Raw genomic sequence first — 20,914 nt, 5'->3', positions numbered from 1 at the left:
CCAGTTTTCAATCCAGGTGCAAACATTTTTACTGAGTCCAATTTGCTTTATTTTGTACACCAACCTCTTGTGTGGAACCATATCAAAAGCCTTTGCAAAATCTAAGTTTACCACATCAAATGCATTACCCTGGTCTAAATTCCTACTTACCTCATCAAAGAAACAAATAAGGTTAGTTTGGCATGATCTATCCTTCATAAATCCATGCTGACTATTACTAATAAATTTGTTTTCCAATAGGTATTCCTGAATATTATCCTTTAAATAAATGTTTGCACTGAAATGAATTATGTAACGCTGTAAAAAATATGTTTCTATAGCCTGCTTCCTATAACTATTTCCTTAGTAAGAATGCAAGTAAAAACCATATTAAGGGGGGAACTTCCGGTGACGTCACCCGGTATGGACGGCTGCTAGAGGAGCTCCTGAAACCCGTGGGTTATACAGCGAAAAAACCCCCACTTACCTCAAAATTTATGGATGAAAATAGTCCCCTCAGATAGACAAACAGAAGGGGAATGTCAAAAACAAAAAAACGAACAACCAGGCTGTTTCCAAATTTTTCTCACCGTCTCAGCGAGGGAAAGCAAGCACCATGAATCCCCAAGATGGCGGCGGACCGCATGGCGCTACCTCCCAATCGGGGAAAAAGACCCAGCTAGAGAAAGTCCCTCTACAAGCCCAGAACATGCAATAACCAGGGCATATTTGGAGGAACTGATGGCAGGAATGGCTGCTACCCTCAAAACCTCCTTCCAAACGGAATTGCGGTCTGCAGTGAGCGACATAAGGAAGGAAATCTCAGGGCTAACAGAAAAGACCACTACCCTAGAGACTAAGCTCTCCGAATCCCTACAAAGACAGGGAGAAGAAGAAGAAGAGATCAGCCGCCTGGGTGAAGAGATCTCCCTCCTCAAAGAAGGCATGGAAGAACAAGAAAACCGTGACCGGAGACAAAACATCCGTGTGAGGAATGTTCCAGAGTCAGTCACACAAGAACAGATTCGGCCTTACCTCCTGGAGTTTTTCAATCTGGTCTGCGGGGAGATGGAGGAAAAAGAGATGGAAATGGACAGAGCCCATCGTGCGTTAGGACCCAAGTCTGACGATCCAAAACGCAGAAGGGCTATCATAATAAAAATGCATAAATACACCTCAAAAGAAAGAATTATTTCAGCATGCCGAGACATGGGAGAAATAACTTTTCAAAACGAGACACTACCGCAGACGGGAGCTAAAGCCGCTGACTAACCTGCTTCGGGAGAAGGGAATACAGTACAGATGGGGCTTACCGTTTAAAATCTCGGTGAACAGAAACGGAAAGTTCCTGTCCCTGAAATACCCCGCGGACATGGCCCCATTCACTAAGGCCTTGGGCCTAACCCCTCCACAGGCATGGCTACCGGGCAACCTGCCATCTGGAGACGCCGCAGGAGACCCACTCCGGACATCGGAGAGGATCGCGGCCCAGCACTCCAAAGACAAGTAAGTAACAGCCGCCACCGCACCCAAACAACACCCCCTACGTGATCCCGAGGGAGAGAGGAGACCCACAACCACATCGGAGGGCATCCCGTCGGGCCGGAGCTGTACCTGGAGAGAAGCCGCTGACTTCCCGAACAAGACGACACTGGACACCGCTACCCACATTGGACCACGGGTCATCTACTCCCGCGATGGCACCGAGGCTGATCCCGCCAGCCAAGTTGAAATCCTGGTCCACACTCGACTCGACCGGATGGAACAGGATCGTGGTTTCCCCAATGCCGGTTTGCGATGAGATCCTGGCTCTAGGCCTTGTTCTGCTATGCCCCGATCTCCAGTTTTTTAGATTAGGCCGCAGGGGTGTTCGCTCCACCCCCCCCTCCAGCCGGTGGTCCCGATCCCACGGGATGATTTTTTTTGGCCCACTGGGGGGGGGGGGGGGGTACGGCCCATCAACAAGTAAGCAGCAGAGCCCGAACCAACAAAAACGCATTGGCTCAAGAGATGGAGGACAACTGCGACCCCGAGGACCCAGTTCATCCGATTTGTTTTAAAGGATGCACAAACACAAGTTGAGGTTTTGCGCCCTGGAGGCCGTGAGTAATATAATAAAATGCTATATCATAGAAAGTACCCCGCGGCCCCCCCCGTTTCAGCCTTAACCCAAGCACATAGCCCCCCGCCCTCCCCCCCCCCTCCCCATCCTCCACCCCCTCTCCTTCACACGTCCCCCCCTTCCCCCCGCACTCCTCCTCTCACCCCCCCCCCCCACCCTGGTCCCCTTTTCCCCCCCCCCAGCCCCCACCCTCCCCCTCACCCCCAAAACCCAGGTCCACAGTACATGGGAGTGATATATATAAACCCATGAATCACTAAACTGCGCAATACCCAATAAATCAACAAATTTGTAACCTAACTGCACAGGTCACAGCATGAAAAATAGCCCTAGTCATCCTCCCCTTCTCCCCCCCTCCCCCCACACACCTTTGCCAGCAAACTCACTGATCGCCAAAAGGTTTACAATACAAATGTGAAACAGATAGGAACGACAATGGTACTGTATAAAAGCCGAAAAGTATATATAACGTGTGGAATGCCCCTATGCCTCCCCTTATACTTCCCCCCTCTAGAATGACATCCAGAGGAAGTAAAAGTACATAGAAAAGCCATAAGTATCCTCGCTGATCTCTAAACAGCACATAGCATACTTATGGGACAGAGTGATATAACAGATGTAACATACAAAAATGTGAAATGCCTGTACTGCCTGAAATGTTCCGTCAACCTCCCCCCCTCCATCCCCCCTCCCCCCCCCACTCCCCCCCTCCCTCCCCCCCTCCCCCCCCCCGGCGCTAGATAAAGTTGAAAAATATATGCAATGTGTGATGTGCACCTATGCCTCCCTTGGAACAGCACCCAGAGGAAGCAAGGGCATGTAAGGAAACTAAATACGCCTTGGCTGACCCTCAGACAGTATATAAGATACTCATTACATAGAGTGGTATAGGAGATACAACATACAAAAATGTGAAATGCCTGTACTGCCTGAAATGTTCTGTCAACCCCCCCCCCCCATCCCTCCCCCCTCCCCCCCACTCCCCCCTCCCTTCCCCCCCTCTCCCCCCCCCCACTCCCCCCCCCGGGTGCTATACAAAAGTTGAAAAATGTATGCAATAAGCGATATGTACCTATGTCCTCCCTTGGAACAGAACCTAGAGGAAGCAAAGGCTCATAGGAAAACTGAATGTGCCTAGGCTGATTGCCAGACAGTGTATAGCATACTTATTGTATAGAGTGGTACAACAGACGCAGCACACAAAAATGTGAAATGCCCACACTGTTGGAAAGGCTCCGTAAAACCCCCCCTACCCCCACATCCACCATCCCCACCCCCACCCCCCTCCCCTCACCCCTCCTGCCCCCCCCCTCCCCTACCCCCCCACCCACCCCCTCCCCCCCCGGTACTATATAAAAGTTGTGAATTAAACGCAATGTGATATATGCACCTATGCCTTCCTTTGGAACAGAACCCAGGGGACGCAAGAGTTTATAAGAAAACAAAAAGTGCTTTGGTGATTTCCAGATAATATATAGCATACTTATTGCAAAGAGTGGTATAATAGATGCAGCATACAAAAATGTGAAAGGCCTATATTGTTGGAAAGGTTCCGTCAACCCCCCCCCCATCCACCCCCCCCCCCATCCACCCCCCCCATCCACCCCCCCACCACCCCCCACCCCCCCCCCACCCCCCTACCCCCCAACCCCCCCTCACCCCCCCCCACCCCCCCCACCCCCCCCACCCCCCACCCCCCACACCCCACCCCCCACACCCACCCCACCCCATCCCCCCCTCCCCCCTTCCCCCCTTCCCATTCAGACGAAGCAAATTTACAGAAGAAAGTTGAAACTGCTTGGGTGGAAAATCAAAATGTGCACAGTGGGTCCGTGGTGTAATGCTACATAACAGATGCTGTACAAAAATGCAAAATGTTTAAACTGCCTGAATCACACCTTCACCTCCCCTATCTTCCCTCACCTGTGGATTGAGGATCTACGTAAAAAAGGGGTTAAGTAAATTCTTTAGAGGGTTTGGACCCCTCAGATGTCCAACGGTGGACTGACCCGGAATCACCCCAGAAGGGCTCTTATAGCCCAAATGCCGGCTGTTTTTAAAGCTGGCAAAAGTTTGTTGAAGCCTTTTCAAGGCCTCGTTACAACCTATTTCTATCAGCTGACTCTGTCCCAGCTGATCTTCGCCCTACCCCCGTTGACCCTCCCCCACGCCCTCCCCCCTCAGCTTAAAATAGCTATTCTAGCCAAAAAAAACTCGCAACTCCCACACCTACAGAGATATAAGCTAGACTCAGACTTACTGAATCAGGGCCTCTCAAATGGGAAAGATGAGGCCTTACGGTACCTTCTAAAAAAGAACCCAAATGGCTAGCCAAACCACAATTAAATTCACCTCACTCAATGTGAAGGGCCTCCAGAATAACCGAAAAAGGAGGCTAGCACTCAAAGATATGAAAAGATCAGGGGGGGACATCATATTTCTACAGGAGACCCACTTCACATCACAAGACCCCCCAAATTTATTCAAAAAAGTGTTCCCAATGTGTTTTTTCGCATCATTTACTAGCAAAAAAAGGGGTGTAGCTGTCCTGATCAGACAGGGCACCCCATTCAATCATATCAAAACAACTGCGGACCCAGAGGGTAGATTCCTAGTGGTATATGGCTCCTTAGCGGGCTCAGCGATCGCTCTTATGAATGTATATGCCCCAAACGAGAACCAAACCGAATTCCTAAAGAAAGTACTCGAGGGCATAGACCCGGGATATCTGTCATCGATGATAGTGGGAGGGGACCTAAACATGGTCCTCAACCCTACCGAGGACAGATCGACCACAATGGGTCCCCCCCGTACAACCCCCTCCCAGATCACAGGGAAAAGGTTTAGGGGAATCTTGAGCGAGTTTTCACTGGTGGACATCTGGAGAACCCAACACCAGGGCCAGAGAGACTATACTTTCTACTCAGCACCTCACCAGACCTACTCTCGAATAGACCACTTTCTGGCCACAAAAAATGTGGTGGCGGCAACAACTGACTCCGACATAGGACCGATCACATGGTCTGATCATGCCCCGATTACCATAACCTTGACAACACCCTTCGAAAAGACAATAAATTACTCATGGAGGCTAAATGACTCACTACTCAACCATCCTGAGATAGAAAGAGAGATCAGAGCTGCCATTCGAGACTACTTTTTTTTTAACTCAGTATCCGTCTCCTCACCAGCAATCCTGTGGGAAGCTCATAAGGCAACCATTAGAGGGAAATTCATCTCCATCGCATCCCACAGGAAAAAAGCCCGCCAAAAACTAATAAAGGAGCTCAAGGATGATATCAAAATAATAGGACAAACTCATAATGCTAACCCCTCAAAAAAAATATATAAAACATTGACAACAGCTAGAGCAAAACTTAGACAAATCCAGCTGGAGGATGTTGAGAAAGCCCTCAAATGGACCAACCAACAATATTATGATAAAGGGAACAAGGCAGACAGACTTCTAGCGACTAAATTAAGAGGGGTGCATAAACGGTCCCAAATCACGGCGATCAAGAGTTGGTCTGGTGAGATACAACATAGTGACAATAAAATAGCAGCCGAATTCACAAAATTTTACACCGAACTTTATAACTTAAGATCCAAAAAGGGCCGCCCCGAATCAGTAGCATCCGAATTAATAGCACAATACTTAGATAAGTGTCAGCTCCCCACACTAATGGAGGAGGAAAACACAGTCCTCAATGCTGAGATTTCAAAAGAGGAACTGGAAGAGGCGGTCAAATCATTAAAAATCACTAAGTCTCCTGGCCCAGATGGCTTCACTAATGTCTACTATAAGAGATTCTTGCCAGTATTATCCACGCATCTCCTAAGAATATTTAATGATTTTATGGAAGGAAATCAATTCCCTACGTCAATGTCCCTGGCCACCCTGGCCATAATACACAAAGAAGGCAGGGACCCGATGCAATGTGGAAGCTACCGTCCAATCTCCCTGCTTAATTGTGATCTCAAACTATATAGCAAAATACTCGCAAATAGATTGAATCCCATTTTACCAAGATTAATAGATAAAGACCAAGTGGGATTCGTAGCAGGCAGACAGGCCTCGGACAATACCCGAAAGATAATTGACATTATTGAACATGTCCATCTCACAGGGACCAAAGCACTACTCCTTAGCTTGGACGCAGAGAAGGCGTTCGATAGAATAGACTGGCTATTCATGGACCATGTTATGCGCAAATTCGGCTTCAAAGACGCATATCTAGAAGGAGTCCGTAGATTATATCAAAATCCATCTGCAACAGTAAAACTACCAGGGGGCAGTAACCAGAGATTTGAGATTACTAATGGAACTCGACAGGGATGCCCCCTATCTCCTCTTCTCTTTGCATTAACAATAGAACCCCTAGCAGCGGCAATAAGAACCAATAGAGACATCAATGGAATAGAAATTGGACACAGGCAGCACAAAATATCACTATTCGCAGATGATGTCATTTTAACCCTGACGTAACCCCAAACATCCCTACCTAACCTCCAAAAAGAACTCCGAGATTTTGGAGATAAATCAGGCTATAAAATCAATAACGATAAATCGGAAGCATTAAATTTAAGCCTGCCAGAGCCAGAGGTGAAACTCCTCAAATTAAACTTTAATTACCATTGGAGCTCCTCGAGTATCAAATATCTGGGAGTAAAGATAGCGAGGAACTACCAATCCCTATATCAACAAAATTACCCGACCCTGTTCCGGAAAATTAAACAAGACTTAGCGAAATGGGGAGGACATCAAATATCATGGATCGGGAGAATGATCTCGGTTAAAATGAACATACTCCCCAGATTATTATATTATTTCCAGACGCTCCCGGTCCACATCCCTGGCTCAGAATTAAAAAATATACAAAAACTAATCTTCCACTTCATTTGGCAGGGTAAGAAACCCAGAACCGCTAGGACAGTTCTCCTGGCATCAAGGGGTAGAGGAGGACTTGGTGTCCCAGACATCACCAAATACTACCTAGTTTTCCAATAGGTATTCCTGAATTGCCTATTTAATGCAAGATAAGATCTTGTTTGCCTTTGCAGCTATTGCATGACTTTGGGCACTATTGCTAAGCCTGCTGACTACAAGCACTCTTAAATCCTTCTCCATCAAGGATTCCCCCAATTTATCCCCATTTAATGTGTAAGTCGACAGTTTATTCTTGCATCCCAAATGCATAACCTTACATTTATCTGTATTAAACCTCATCTGCCATTTACCTGCCCACGTTTCCAGTCTCTCCAAGTTCTTCTGGAGAGAAATTACATCCTGCTCTGATTGTACTACCTTACACAATTTCTTATCATCAGCAAAGATGGAGACTTTGCTCTCGATGCCAACCACGCAGTCATTAATAAGCAAGTTAAAAAGCAGGGGTCCCAGTGCCGATCCCTTAGGTACTCCACTCACAACTTTAGCCCAACCTGAAAAAGTTCAATTTATGACAACCCTCTGTTGTCTATCCTTCAACCAGTTTTCAATCCAGGTGCAAACATTTTACTGAGTCCAATTTGCTTTATTTTGTACACCAACCTCTTGTGTGGAACCGTATCAAAAGCCTTTGCAAAATCTAAGTTTACCACATCAACTGCATTACCCTGGTCTAAATTCCTACTTACCTCATCAAATAAACAAATAATGTTAGTTTGGCATGATCTATCCTTCATAAATCCATGCTGACTATTACTAATGAATTTGTTTTCCAATAGGTATTCCTGAATATTATCCTTTAAATAAATGTTTGCACTGAAATGAATTAAGTAACGCTGCAAAAAATATGTTTCTATAGCCTGCTTCCTATAACTATTTCCTTAGTAAGAATGCAAGTAAAAACCATATTCAGGTGAAGATCAAACACATTAAACTCAGCCACATAAGTAACATGCACTAATCAATTGCACCACTGGAGTTTAGGAATGCATTGACTTGATATGTTGTAGTATTACATAGTACATGCATGTTTTCTGGCCATGTACCCATCTATTGTAACAATACACTTAGCTATTCAACTTTAAAGTATTTTTAAGTTTAACTCTTTATAATATTTTTCATTTAGCCAATTTTAGAAAGCATCTAATTATTTGTGGTTTGTACTGTGGATGACTCCAGTACCGCATTACCCATCGTTTGTGAGCTCTTTCTCACATAAACAATTATGAAAAAAACACTTTTAGCATATGTACATTGAATAAAACAGTGAACAGAACAGCACGAGTTTTGAACAGTTCCACCTTGGTTGAATATGTGTCCCAGTGTGTCCCAGCAGACATTAAACTAAAGCAAAAACTGAAAGGGAAACTTTCACTGTATCTATCCTAAAATAATGAACATGTGGTGTGTGCTGGTACTGAAGTGCCCTTCGTGTCTCGTCCACATACTGTACACATGAAGTACAAATATAACGTGCAATTGTTTTTTAATGAGAATATAAAAAAACAACCACGAAGGGACTCGAAACCTCAATCTTCTGATTCGAAGTCAGACGCCTTATCCATTAGGCCACGCGGTCAACTGAAAAAGTTCCCGATCTATGCTCAGAAGTATGCTTATGTCCATATTGATAATAGGCAAATGTATTTAATATCCTACTTGGTATTAAATTTGACCCACATTGGCGACAGAATGAGGAGCTAACTGCAGTTAACCAACCAATTTAAGCAAACCACCACTCCTGAGTAAAAAACAATAAAAATGCAAGTTTGATAGATTAATCAATAAAGAACAAATGAATGCATATATAATAATGTTACTTAATTTGTGCTATTGATTATCTATGAAAGCAACAATTGAAATATGCTGTGGATATATAAAAAATAAAAGGAGTATTGGATCTAAACAAAGAATAAGGCACATGGGGCACAAGATTCAGTGAGTACAAACATTATTTCTCACTTACATGTTCATGTGATCCAGCTCCAGGGATTAGTTTACCATTCAGTTGGGGGTCAGGTTGATTTACATTATGGTCTTCCAAGACATCCCCACATGTGTTTATTGGTTTTACACCCTTCATAGGAGCACATTAGGATCTTACTCCGGATGAATTATTGTGGATTTAATTCACATTTTCTTATTGCATTTATACATTGATTGCCTTTTCACCTCTTCCTGAGCTCTACTTTGGGAGGTCCTTTCCTTCATTTCCCAGTCTCCTCATAAGTTAGATTGTCCATCCCCTGTGCCGATCCCTTAGGTACTCCACTCACAACTTTAGCCCAACCTAAAAAAGTTCAATTTATGACAACCCTCTGTTATCTATCCTTCAACCAGTTTTCAATCCAGGTGCAAACATTTTTACGGAGTCCAATTTGCTTTATTTTGTACACCAACCTCTTGTGTGGATCCGTATCAAAAGCCTTTGCAAAATCTAAGTTTACCACATCAAATGCATTACCCTGGTCTAAATTCCTACTTACCTCATCAAAGAAACAAATAAGGTTAGTTTGGCATGATCTATCCTTCATAAATCCATGCTGACTATTACTAATGAATTTGTTTTCCAATAGGTATTCCTGAATATTATCCTTTAAATAAATGTTTGCACTGAAATGAATTATGTAACGCTGTAAAAAATATGTTTCTATAGCCTGCTTCCTATAACTATTTCCTTAGTAAGAATGCAAGTAAAAACCATATTCAGGTGAAGATTAAACTCATAAAACTCAGGCACATAAGTAACATGCACTGATCAATTGCACCACTGGAGTTTAGGAACGCATTGACTTGATATGTTTTAGGATTACATAGTACATGCATGTTTTCTGGCCATGTACCCATCTATTGTAACAATACACTTAGCTATTCAACTTTAAAGTATTTTTTCGTTTAACTCTTTATAATATTTTTCATTTAGCCAATTTTAGAAAGCATCTAATTATTTGTGGTTTGTACTGTGGATGACTCCAGTACCGCATTACCCTTCGTTTTGTGAGCTCTTTCTCACATAAACAATTATGAAAAAAACACCTTTAGCATATGTACATTGAATAACACAGTGAACAGAACAGCACAAGTTCTGAACAGTTCCACCTTGGTTTAATATGTGTCCCAGTGTGTCCCAGCAGACACTAAAACTAAAGCAAAAACTTAAAGGGAAACTTTCACTGTATCTATCCTAAAATAATGAACATGTGGTGTGTGCTGGTACTGCAGTGCCCTTCGTGTCTCATCCACATACTGTACACATGAAGTACAAACATAAAGTGCGATTGTTTTTTTATGAGAATAAAAAAAAACAACCACGAAGGGACTCGAACCCTCAATCTTCTGATTCGAAGTCAGACGCCTTAGCCATTAGGCCACGCGGTCAACGGAAATAGTGCCTGATCTATGCTCTGAAGTATGCTTATGTTCATATTGATAATAGGCAAATGTATTTAATATCCTACTTGGTATTAAATTTGACCCACATTGGCGACAGAATGAGGAGCTAACTGCAGTTAACCAACCAATTTAAGCAAACCACCACTCCTGAGTAAAAAACAATAAAAATGCAAGTTTGATAGATTAATCAATAAAGAACAAATGAATGCATATATAATAATGTTACTTAATTTGTGCTATTGATTATCTATGAAAGCAACAATTGAAATATGCTGTGGATATATAAAAAATAAAAGGAGTATTGGATCTAAACAAAGAATAAGGCACATGGGGCACAAGATTCAGTGAGTACAAACATTATTTCTCACTTACATGTTCATGTGATCCAGCTCCAGGGATTAGTTTACCATTCAGTTGGGGGTCAGGTTGATTTACATTATGGTCTTCCAAGACATCCCCACATGTGTTTATTGGTTTTACACCCTTCATAGGAGCACATTAGGATCTTACTCCGGATGAATTATTGTGGATTTAATTCACATTTTCTTATTGCATTTATACATTGATTGCCTTTTCACCTCTTCCTGAGCTCTACTTTGGGAGGTCCTTTCCTTCATTTCCCAGTCTCCTCATAAGTTAGATTGTCCATCCCCTGTGCCGATCCCTTAGGTACTCCACTCACAACTTTAGCCCAACCTAAAAAAGTTCAATTTATGACAACCCTCTGTTATCTATCCTTCAACCAGTTTTCAATCCAGGTGCAAACATTTTTACGGAGTCCAATTTGCTTTATTTTGTACACCAACCTCTTGTGTGGATCCGTATCAAAAGCCTTTGCAAAATCTAAGTTTACCACATCAAATGCATTACCCTGGTCTAAATTCCTACTTACCTCATCAAAGAAACAAATAAGGTTAGTTTGGCATGATCTATCCTTCATAAATCCATGCTGACTATTACTAATGAATTTGTTTTCCAATAGGTATTCCTGAATATTATCCTTTAAATAAATGTTTGCACTGAAATGAATTATGTAACGCTGTAAAAAATATGTTTCTATAGCCTGCTTCCTATAACTATTTCCTTAGTAAGAATGCAAGTAAAAACCATATTCAGGTGAAGATTAAACTCATAAAACTCAGGCACATAAGTAACATGCACTGATCAATTGCACCACTGGAGTTTAGGAACGCATTGACTTGATATGTTTTAGGATTACATAGTACATGCATGTTTTCTGGCCATGTACCCATCTATTGTAACAATACACTTAGCTATTCAACTTTAAAGTATTTTTTCGTTTAACTCTTTATAATATTTTTCATTTAGCCAATTTTAGAAAGCATCTAATTATTTGTGGTTTGTACTGTGGATGACTCCAGTACCGCATTACCCTTCGTTTTGTGAGCTCTTTCTCACATAAACAATTATGAAAAAAACACCTTTAGCATATGTACAGTGAACAGAACAGCACAAGTTCTGAACAGTTCCACCTTTGTTGAATATGTGTCCCAGTGTGTCCCAGCAGACACTAAAACTAAAGCAAAAACTGAAAGGGAAAATTTCACTGTATCTATCCTAAAATAATGAACATGTGGTGTGTGCTGGTACTGCAGTGCCCTTCGTGTCTCGTCCACATACTGTACACATGAAGTTCAAACATAAAGTGCAATTGTTTTTTTATGAGAATAAAAAAAAAATGACTACGAAGGGACTCAAACCCTCAATCTTCTGATTCGAAGTCAGACGCCTTATCCAATAGGCCACGCGGTCAACCGAAAAAGTGCCTGATCTATGCTCAGAAGTATGCTTATGTTCATTTTGATAATAGGCAAATGTATTTAATATCCAAATTGGTATTCAATTTTACCCACATTGGCGACAGGATGAGGAGCTAACTGCAGTTAACCAACCAATTTAAGCAAACCACCACTCCTGAGTAAAAAACAATAAAAATGCAAATTTGATAGATTAATCAATAAAGAACAAGTGAATGCATATATAATAATGTTACTTAATTTGTGCTATTGATTATCTATGAAAGCAACAATTGACATATGCTGTGGATATATAAAAAATAAAAGGAGTATTTGATCTAAACAAAGAATAAGGCACATGGGGCACAAGATTCAGTGAGCACAAACATTATTTCTCACTTACATGTTCATGTGATCCAGCTCCAGGGATTAGTTTACCATTCAGTTGGGGGTAAGGTTGATTTACATTATGGTCTTCCAAGACATCCCCACATGTGTTTATTGGTTTTACACCCTTCATAGGAGCACAATAGGATCTTACTCCGGATGAATTATTGTGGATTTAATTCACATTTTCTTATTGCATTTATACATTGATTGCCTTTTCACCTCTTCCTGAGCTCTACTTTGGGAGGTCCTTTCCTTCATTTCCCAGTCTCCTCATAAGTTAGATTGTCCATCCCCTGTGCCGATCCCTTAGGTACTCCACTCACAACTTTAGCCCAACCTAAAAAAGTTCAATTTATGACAACCCTCTGTTATCTATCCTTCAACCAGTTTTCAATCCAGATGCAAACATTTTTACTGAGTCCAATTTGCTTTATTTTGTACACCAACCTCTTGTGTGGAACCGTATCAAAAGCCTTTGCAAAATCTAAGTTTACCACATCAAATGCATTACCCTGGTCTAAATTCCTACTTACCTCATCAAAGAAACAAATAAGGTTAGTTTGGCATGATCTATCCTTCATAAATCCATGCTGACTATTACTAATGAATTTGTTTTCCAATAGGTATTCCTGAATATTATCCTTTAAATAAATGTTTGCACTGAAATGAATTATGTAACGCTGTAAAAAATATGTTTCTATAGCCTGCTTCCTATAACTATTTCCTTAGTTAGAATGCAAGTAAAAACCATATTCAGGTGAAGATTAAACTCATTTAACTCAGGCACATAAGTAACATGCACTAATCAATTGCACCACTGGTGTTTAGGAACGCATTGACTTGATATGTTGTAGGATTATATAGTACATGCATGTTTTCTGGCCATGTACCCATCTATTGTAACAATACACTTAGCTATTCAACTTTAAAGTATTTTTTAGTTTAACTCTTTATAATATTTTTCATTTAGCCAATTTTAGAAAGCATCTAATTATTTGTGGTTTGTACTGTGGATGACTCCAGTACCGCATTACCCTTCGTTTGTGAGCTCTTTCTCACATAAACAATTATGAAAAAAACACCTTTAGCATATGTACATTGAATAACACAGTGAACAGAACAGCACAAGTTCTGAACAGTTCCACCTTTGTTGAATATGTGTCCCAGTGTGTCCCAGCAGACACTAAAACTAAAGCAAAAACTGAAAGGGAAAATTTCACTGTATCTATCCTAAAATAATGAACATGTGGTGTGTGTTGGTACTGCAGTGCCCTTCGTGTCTCGTCCACATACTGTACACATGAAGTTCAAACATAAAGTGCAATTGTTTTTTTATGAGAATAAAAAAAAAATGACTACGAAGGGACTCCAACCCTCAATCTTCTGATTCGAAGTCAGACGCCTTATCCATTAGGCCACGCGGTCAACCGAAAAAGTGCCTGATCTATGCTCAGAAGTATGCTTATGTTCATTTTGATAATAGGCAAATGTATTTAATATCCAAATTGGTATTCAATTTTACCCACATTGGCGACAGGATGAGGAGCTAACTGCAGTTAACCAACCAATTTAAGCAAACCACCACTCCTGAGTAAAAAACAATAAAAATGCAAGTTTGATAGATTAATCAATAAAGAACAAGTGAATGCATATATAATAATGTTACTTAATTTGTGCTATTGATTATCTATGAAAGCAACAATTGAAATATGCTGTGGATATATAAAAAATAAAAGGAGTATTGGATCTAAACAAAGAAAAAGGCACATGGGGCACAAGATTCAGTGAGTACAAACATTATTTCTCACTTACATGTTCATGTGATCCAGCTCCAGAGATTAGTTTACCATTCAGTTCGGTGTCAGGTTGATTTACATTATGGTCTTCCAAGACATCCCCACATGTGTTTATTGGTTTTACACCCTTCATAGGAGCACAATAGGATCTTACTCCGGATGAATTATTGTGGATTTAATTCACATTTTCTTATTGCATTTATACATTGGTTGCCTTTTCACCTCTTTCTGAGCACTACTTTGGGAGGTCTTTTTTGGGAGGTCTTTTCCTCCATTTCCCAGTCTGCTCATAAATTAGATTGTTCATCCCCTTTATTAATTTGGGGGCTCTTCTCTGCACTCACTAATTCCAGAATGTGTTTTCTAAGGTGTGGTGGCCACAATTGTACGCCATATTCAAGGTGTGGTCTAACTAATGCTTTGTAAAGGGGCATAATTATGTTTACTTCCCTTCCATCCATTGCCTATTTAATGCAAGATAAGATCTTGTTTGCCTTTGCAGCTATTGCATGACTTTGGGCACTATTGCTAAGCCTGCTGTCTACAAGCATTCCTAAATCCTTCTCCATCAAGGATTCCCCCAATTTATCCCCATTTAATGTGTAAGTCGCCAGTTTATTCTTGCATCCCAAATGCATAACCTTACATTTATCTGTATTAAACCTCATCTGCCATTTACCTGCCCACGTTTCCAGTCTCTCCAAGTTCTTCTGGAGAGAAATTACATCCTGCTCTGATTGTACTACCTTACACAATTTATTATCATCAGCAAAGATGGAGACTTTGCTCTCGATGCCAACCACGAAGTCATTAATAAGCAAGTTAAAAAGCAGGGGTCCCAGTGCCGATCCCTTAGGTACTCCACTCACAACTTTAGCCCAACCTGAAAAAGTTCAATTTATGACAACCCTCTGTTGTCTATCCTTCAACCAGTTTTCAATCCAGGTGCAAACATTTTACTGAGTCCAATTTGCTTTATTTTGTACACCAACCTCTTGTGTGGAACCGTATCAAAAGCCTTTGCAAAATCTAAGTTTACCACATCAACTGCATTACCCTGGTCTAAATTCCTACTTACCTCATCAAATAAACAAATAAGGTTAGTTTGGCATGATCTATCCTTCATAAATCCATGCTGACTATTACTAATGAATTTGTTTTCCAATAGGTATTCCTGAATATTATCCTTTAAATAAATGTTTGCACTGAAATGAATTAAGTAACGCTGCAAAAAATATGTTTCTATAGCCTGCTTCCTATAACTATTTCCTTAGTAAGAATGCAAGTAAAAACCATATTCAGGTGAAGATCAAACACATTAAACTCAGCCACATAAGTAACATGCACTAATCAATTGCACCACTGGAGTTTAGGAATGCATTGACTTGATATGTTGTAGTATTACATAGTACATGCATGTTTTCTGGCCATGTACCCATCTATTGTAACAATACACTTAGCTATTCAACTTTAAAGTACTTTTAAGTTTAACTCTTTATAATATTTTTCATTTAGCCAATTTTAGAAAGCATCTAATTATTTGTGGTTTGTACTGTGGATGACTCCAGTACCGCATTACCCATCGTTTGTGAGCTCTTTCTCACATAAACAATTATGAAAAAAACACTTTTAGCATATGTACATTGAATAAAACAGTGAACAGAACAGCACGAGTTCTGAACAGTTCCACCTTGGTTGAATATGTGTCCCAGTGTGTCCCAGCAGACATTAAACTAAAGCAAAAACTGAAAGGGAAACTTTCACTGTATCTATCCTAAAATAATGAACACGTGGTGTGTGCTGGTACTGAAGTGCCCTTCGTGTCTCGTCCACATACTGTACACATGAAGTACAAATATAACGTGCAATTGTTTTTTAATGAGAATATAAAAAAACGACCACGAAGGGACTCGAACCCTCAATCTTCTGATTCGAAGTCAGACGCCGTAGCCATTAGGCCACGCTCAGAAGTATGCTTATGTTCATATTGATAATAGGCAAATTTATTTAATATCCTACTTGGTATTCAATTTTACCCAAATTGGCGACAAGATGAGGAGCTAACTGCAGTTAACCAACCAATTACAGCAAACCACCACTCCTGAGTAAAAAACAATAAAAATGCAAGTTTGATAGATTAATCAATAGAGAACAAGTGAATGCATATATAATAATGTTACTTAAAATATGCTATTGATAATCTATGAAAGTAACAATTGAAATATGCTGTGGATATATAAAAAATAAAAGGAGTATTGGATCTAAACAAAGAATAATGCACATGGGGCACAAGATTCAGTTACATATTTACATAGTAGATGTGGTTGAAAAAAGACGTACGTCCATCAAGCTCAACTTATGCTAAATTTAGACAACAGATACTTTATTCTATATCTATACTTACTTATTGATCCAGAGGAAGGCAAACAAAAAACCCCATTAAGGGGAAAAATTAATTCCTTCCTGACTCCAAGAATTGGCAATCGGATTAATCCCTGGATCAACATCCTTCCCATGTATATTTATTTGGTATATCCCTGTATACCTTTCCCATCTAAAAAGATGTCCAACCTTTTTTTGAACAAATCTATTGTATTTGCCATCACAGTCTCCATGGGTAATGAATTCCACATTTTAACTGCCCTTACTGTAAAAAACCCTTTCCTTTGTTTCTGGTGAAATTTCCTTTCCTCCAACCTTAAGGGATGGCCCCGAGTCCTTTGTACTGTCCGTGGGATGAATAGTTCTTTTGAAAGCTCCTTGTTTTGTCCCTGAATATATTTGTATATAGTTATCATATCCCCTCTTAGACGCCTCTTTTCTAATGTAAACAAATCCAATATAGCTAGCCTCTCCTCATAAGTTAGAATGTCCATCCCCTTTATTAATGTGGTGGCTCGTCTCTGCACTCTCTCTAGTTCCATATTGTCTTTTCTTAGGATTGGTGCCCAAAATTGTACTCCATATTCAAGTTGTGGTCTTACTAATGCTTTGTAAAGGGGCATAAATATGTTTACTTCCCTTCCATCCATTGCCCGTTTGATGCAAGATAAGATCTTGTTTGCCTTTGTAGCTACTGCATGACATTGGGCACTATTGCTAAGCCTGCTGTCTACAAGCACTCCTAAATCCTTCTCATCAAGAATTCCCCCAATATATCTCCATTTAATTTGTAAGTCGCCTTTTTATTCTTGCATCCCAAATGCATAACCTTACATTTATCTGTATTAAACTTCATTTGCCATTTACCTGCCCACGTTTCCAGTCTCTCCAACTCCTTCTGGAGAGAAATTACATCCTGCTCTTATTCTATTACCTTACACAATTTAGTATCATCAGCAAAGATGGAGACTTTGCTCTTGATCCCAACCTCATGGTCATTAATAAACAAGTTAAAAAGCAGGGGTCCCAGTACCGATCCTTGAGGTACTCCACTCACGACTTTAGCCCAACCTGAAAAAGTTCCATTTATGACAACCCTCTGTTGTCTGTCCTTTAACCAGTTTTCAATCCAGGTGCATATATTATTACTGAGTCCAATTTTCTTTATTTTGTACACCAACCTCTTGTGTGATACCATATCAAAAGCCTTTGCAAAATCTAAGTTTACCACATCAAATGCATTATCCTGGTCTAAATTCCTACTTACCTCATCAAAGAAACAAATAAGGTTAGTTTGGCATGATCTATCCTTCATAAATCCATGCTGACTATTACTAATGAATTTGTTTTCCAATAGGTATTCCTGAATATTATCCTTTAAATAAATGTTTGCACTGAAATGAATTATGTAACGCTGTAAAAAATATGTTTCTATAGCCTGCTTCCTATAACTATTTCCTTAGTTAGAATGCAAGTAAAAACCATATTCAGGTGAAGATTAAACTCATTTAACTCAGGCACATAAGTAACATGCACTAATCAATTGCACCACTGGTGTTTAGGAACGCATTGACTTGATATGTTGTAGGATTATATAGTACATGCATGTTTTCTGGCCATGTACCCATCTATTGTAACAATACACTTAGCTATTCAACTTTAAAGTATTTTTTAGTTTAACTCTTTATAATATTTTTCATTTAGCCAATTTTAGAAAGCATCTAATTATTTGTGGTTTGTACTGTGGATGACTCCAGTACCGCATTACCCTTCGTTTGTGAGCTCTTTCTCACATAAACAATTATGAAAAAAACACCTTTAGCATATGTACAGTGAACAGAACAGCACAAGTTCTGAACAGTTCCACCTTTGTTGAATATGTGTCCCAGTGTGTCCCAGCAGACACTAAAACTAAAGCAAAAACTGAAAGGGAAAATTTCACTGTATCTATCCTAAAATAATGAACATGTGGTGTGTGCTGGTACTGCAGTGCCCTTCGTGTCTCGTCCACATACTGTACACATGAAGTTCAAACATAAAGTGCAATTGTTTTTTTATGAGAATAAAAAAAAAATGACTACGAAGGGACTCAAACCCTCAATCTTCTGATTCGAAGTCAGACGCCTTATCCAATAGGCCACGCGGTCAACCGAAAAAGTGCCTGATCTATGCTCAGAAGTATGCTTATGTTCATTTTCATAATAGGCAAATGTATTTAATATCCAAATTGGTATTCAATTTTACCCACATTGGCGACAGGATGAGGAGCTAACTGCAGTTAACCAACCAATTTAAGCAAACCACCACTCCTGAGTAAAAAACAATAAAAATGCAAGTTTGATAGATTAATCAATAAAGAACAAGTGAATGCATATATAATAATGTTACTTAATTTGTGCTATTGATTATCTATGAAAGCAACAATTGACAAATGCTGTGGATATATAAAAAATAAAAGGAGTATTGGATCTAAACAAAGAATAAGGCACATGGGGCACAAGATTCAGTGAGCACAAACATTATTTCTCACTTACATGTTCATGTGATCCAGCTCCAGGGATTAGTTTACCATTCAGTTGGGGGTAAGGTTGATTTACATTATGGTCTTCCAAGACATCCCCACATGTGTTTATTGGTTTTACACCCTTCATAGGAGCACAATAGGATCTTACTCCGGATGAATTATTGTGGATTTAATTCACATTTTCTTATTGCATTTATACATTGATTGCCTTTTCACCTCTTCCTGAGCTCTACTTTGGGAGGTCCTTTCCTTCATTTCCCAGTCTCCTCATAAGTTAGATTGTCCATCCCCTGTGCCGATCCCTTAGGTACTCCACTCACAACTTTAGCCCAACCTAAAAAAGTTCAATTTATGACAACCCTCTGTTATCTATCCTTCAACCAGTTTTCAATCCAGATGCAAACATTTTTACTGAGTCCAATTTGCTTTATTTTGTACACCAACCTCTTGTGTGGAACCGTATCAAAAGCCTTTGCAAAATCTAAGTTTACCACATCAAATGCATTACCCTGGTCTAAATTCCTACTTACCTCATCAAAGAAACAAATAAGGTTAGTTTGGCATGATCTATCCTTCATAAATCCATGCTGACTATTACTAATGAATTTGTTTTCCAATAGGTATTCCTGAATATTATCCTTTAAATAAATGTTTGCACTGAAATGAATTATGTAACGCTGTAAAAAATATGTTTCTATAGCCTGCTTCCTATAACTATTTCCTTAGTTAGAATGCAAGTAAAAACCATATTCAGGTGAAGATTAAACTCATTTAACTCAGGCACATAAGTAACATGCACTAATCAATTGCACCACTGGTGTTTAGGAACGCATTGACTTGATATGTTGTAGGATTATATAGTACATGCATGTTTTCTGGCCATGTACCCATCTATTGTAACAATACACTTAGCTATTCAACTTTAAAGTATTTTTTAGTTTAACTCTTTATAATATTTTTCATTTAGCCAATTTTAGAAAGCATCTAATTATTTGTGGTTTGTACTGTGGATGACTCCAGTACCGCATTACCCTTCGTTTGTGAGCTCTTTCTCACATAAACAATTATGAAAAAAACACCTTTAGCATATGTACAGTGAACAGAACAGCACAAGTTCTGAACAGTTCCACCTTTGTTGAATATGTGTCCCAGTGTGTCCCAGCAGACACTAAAACTAAAGCAAAAACTGAAAGGGAAAATTTCACTGTATCTATCCTAAAATAATGAACATGTGGTGTGTGCTGGTACTGCAGTGCCCTTCGTGTCTCGTCCACATACTGTACACATGAAGTTCAAACATAAAGTGCAATTGTTTTTTTATGAGAATAAAAAAAAAATGACTACGAAGGGACTCCAACCCTCAATCTTCTGATTCGAAGTCAGACGCCTTATCCATTAGGCCACGCGGTCAACCGAAAAAGTGCCTGATCTATGCTCAGAAGTATGCTTATGTTCATTTTGATAATAGGCAAATGTATTTAATATCCAAATTGGTATTCAATTTTACCCACATTGGCGACAGGATGAGGAGCTAACTGCAGTTAACCAACCAATTTAAGCAAACCACCACTCCTGAGTAAAAAACAATAAAAATGCAAGTTTGATAGATTAATCAATAAAGAA

At 40.0% G+C, this 20,914-nt stretch overlaps 6 non-coding genes across 6 annotated transcripts; all 6 read right to left on the bottom strand.

The window, feature by feature from the left end:
• Positions 1-8,555: 8,555 nt before the first annotated feature.
• On the bottom strand, positions 8,556-8,628 carry TRNAR-UCG (transfer RNA arginine (anticodon UCG)). Its single transcript has one exon. It is a non-coding gene; the product is annotated as a tRNA-Arg (tRNA).
• Positions 8,629-10,354: 1,726 nt separating this feature from the next.
• Positions 10,355-10,427, bottom strand: TRNAR-UCG (transfer RNA arginine (anticodon UCG)). Its single transcript has one exon. It is a non-coding gene; the product is annotated as a tRNA-Arg (tRNA).
• A 1,715-nt stretch (positions 10,428-12,142) lies between these two features.
• TRNAR-UCG (transfer RNA arginine (anticodon UCG)) lies at positions 12,143-12,215 on the bottom strand. Its single transcript has one exon. It is a non-coding gene; the product is annotated as a tRNA-Arg (tRNA).
• A 1,726-nt stretch (positions 12,216-13,941) lies between these two features.
• On the bottom strand, positions 13,942-14,014 carry TRNAR-UCG (transfer RNA arginine (anticodon UCG)). Its single transcript has one exon. It is a non-coding gene; the product is annotated as a tRNA-Arg (tRNA).
• Positions 14,015-18,841: 4,827 nt separating this feature from the next.
• TRNAR-UCG (transfer RNA arginine (anticodon UCG)) lies at positions 18,842-18,914 on the bottom strand. Its single transcript has one exon. It is a non-coding gene; the product is annotated as a tRNA-Arg (tRNA).
• A 1,714-nt stretch (positions 18,915-20,628) lies between these two features.
• On the bottom strand, positions 20,629-20,701 carry TRNAR-UCG (transfer RNA arginine (anticodon UCG)). Its single transcript has one exon. It is a non-coding gene; the product is annotated as a tRNA-Arg (tRNA).
• Positions 20,702-20,914: the final 213 nt, after the last annotated feature.

The sequence above is a fragment of the Ascaphus truei genome, chromosome 16 (assembly GCF_040206685.1).
Source record: "Ascaphus truei isolate aAscTru1 chromosome 16, aAscTru1.hap1, whole genome shotgun sequence".
Lineage (NCBI taxonomy): Eukaryota > Metazoa > Chordata > Amphibia > Anura > Ascaphidae > Ascaphus > Ascaphus truei.
The sequence above is the reverse complement of the archived record's forward strand: the minus strand, read 5'-3'. Positions and strand labels throughout refer to the sequence as shown.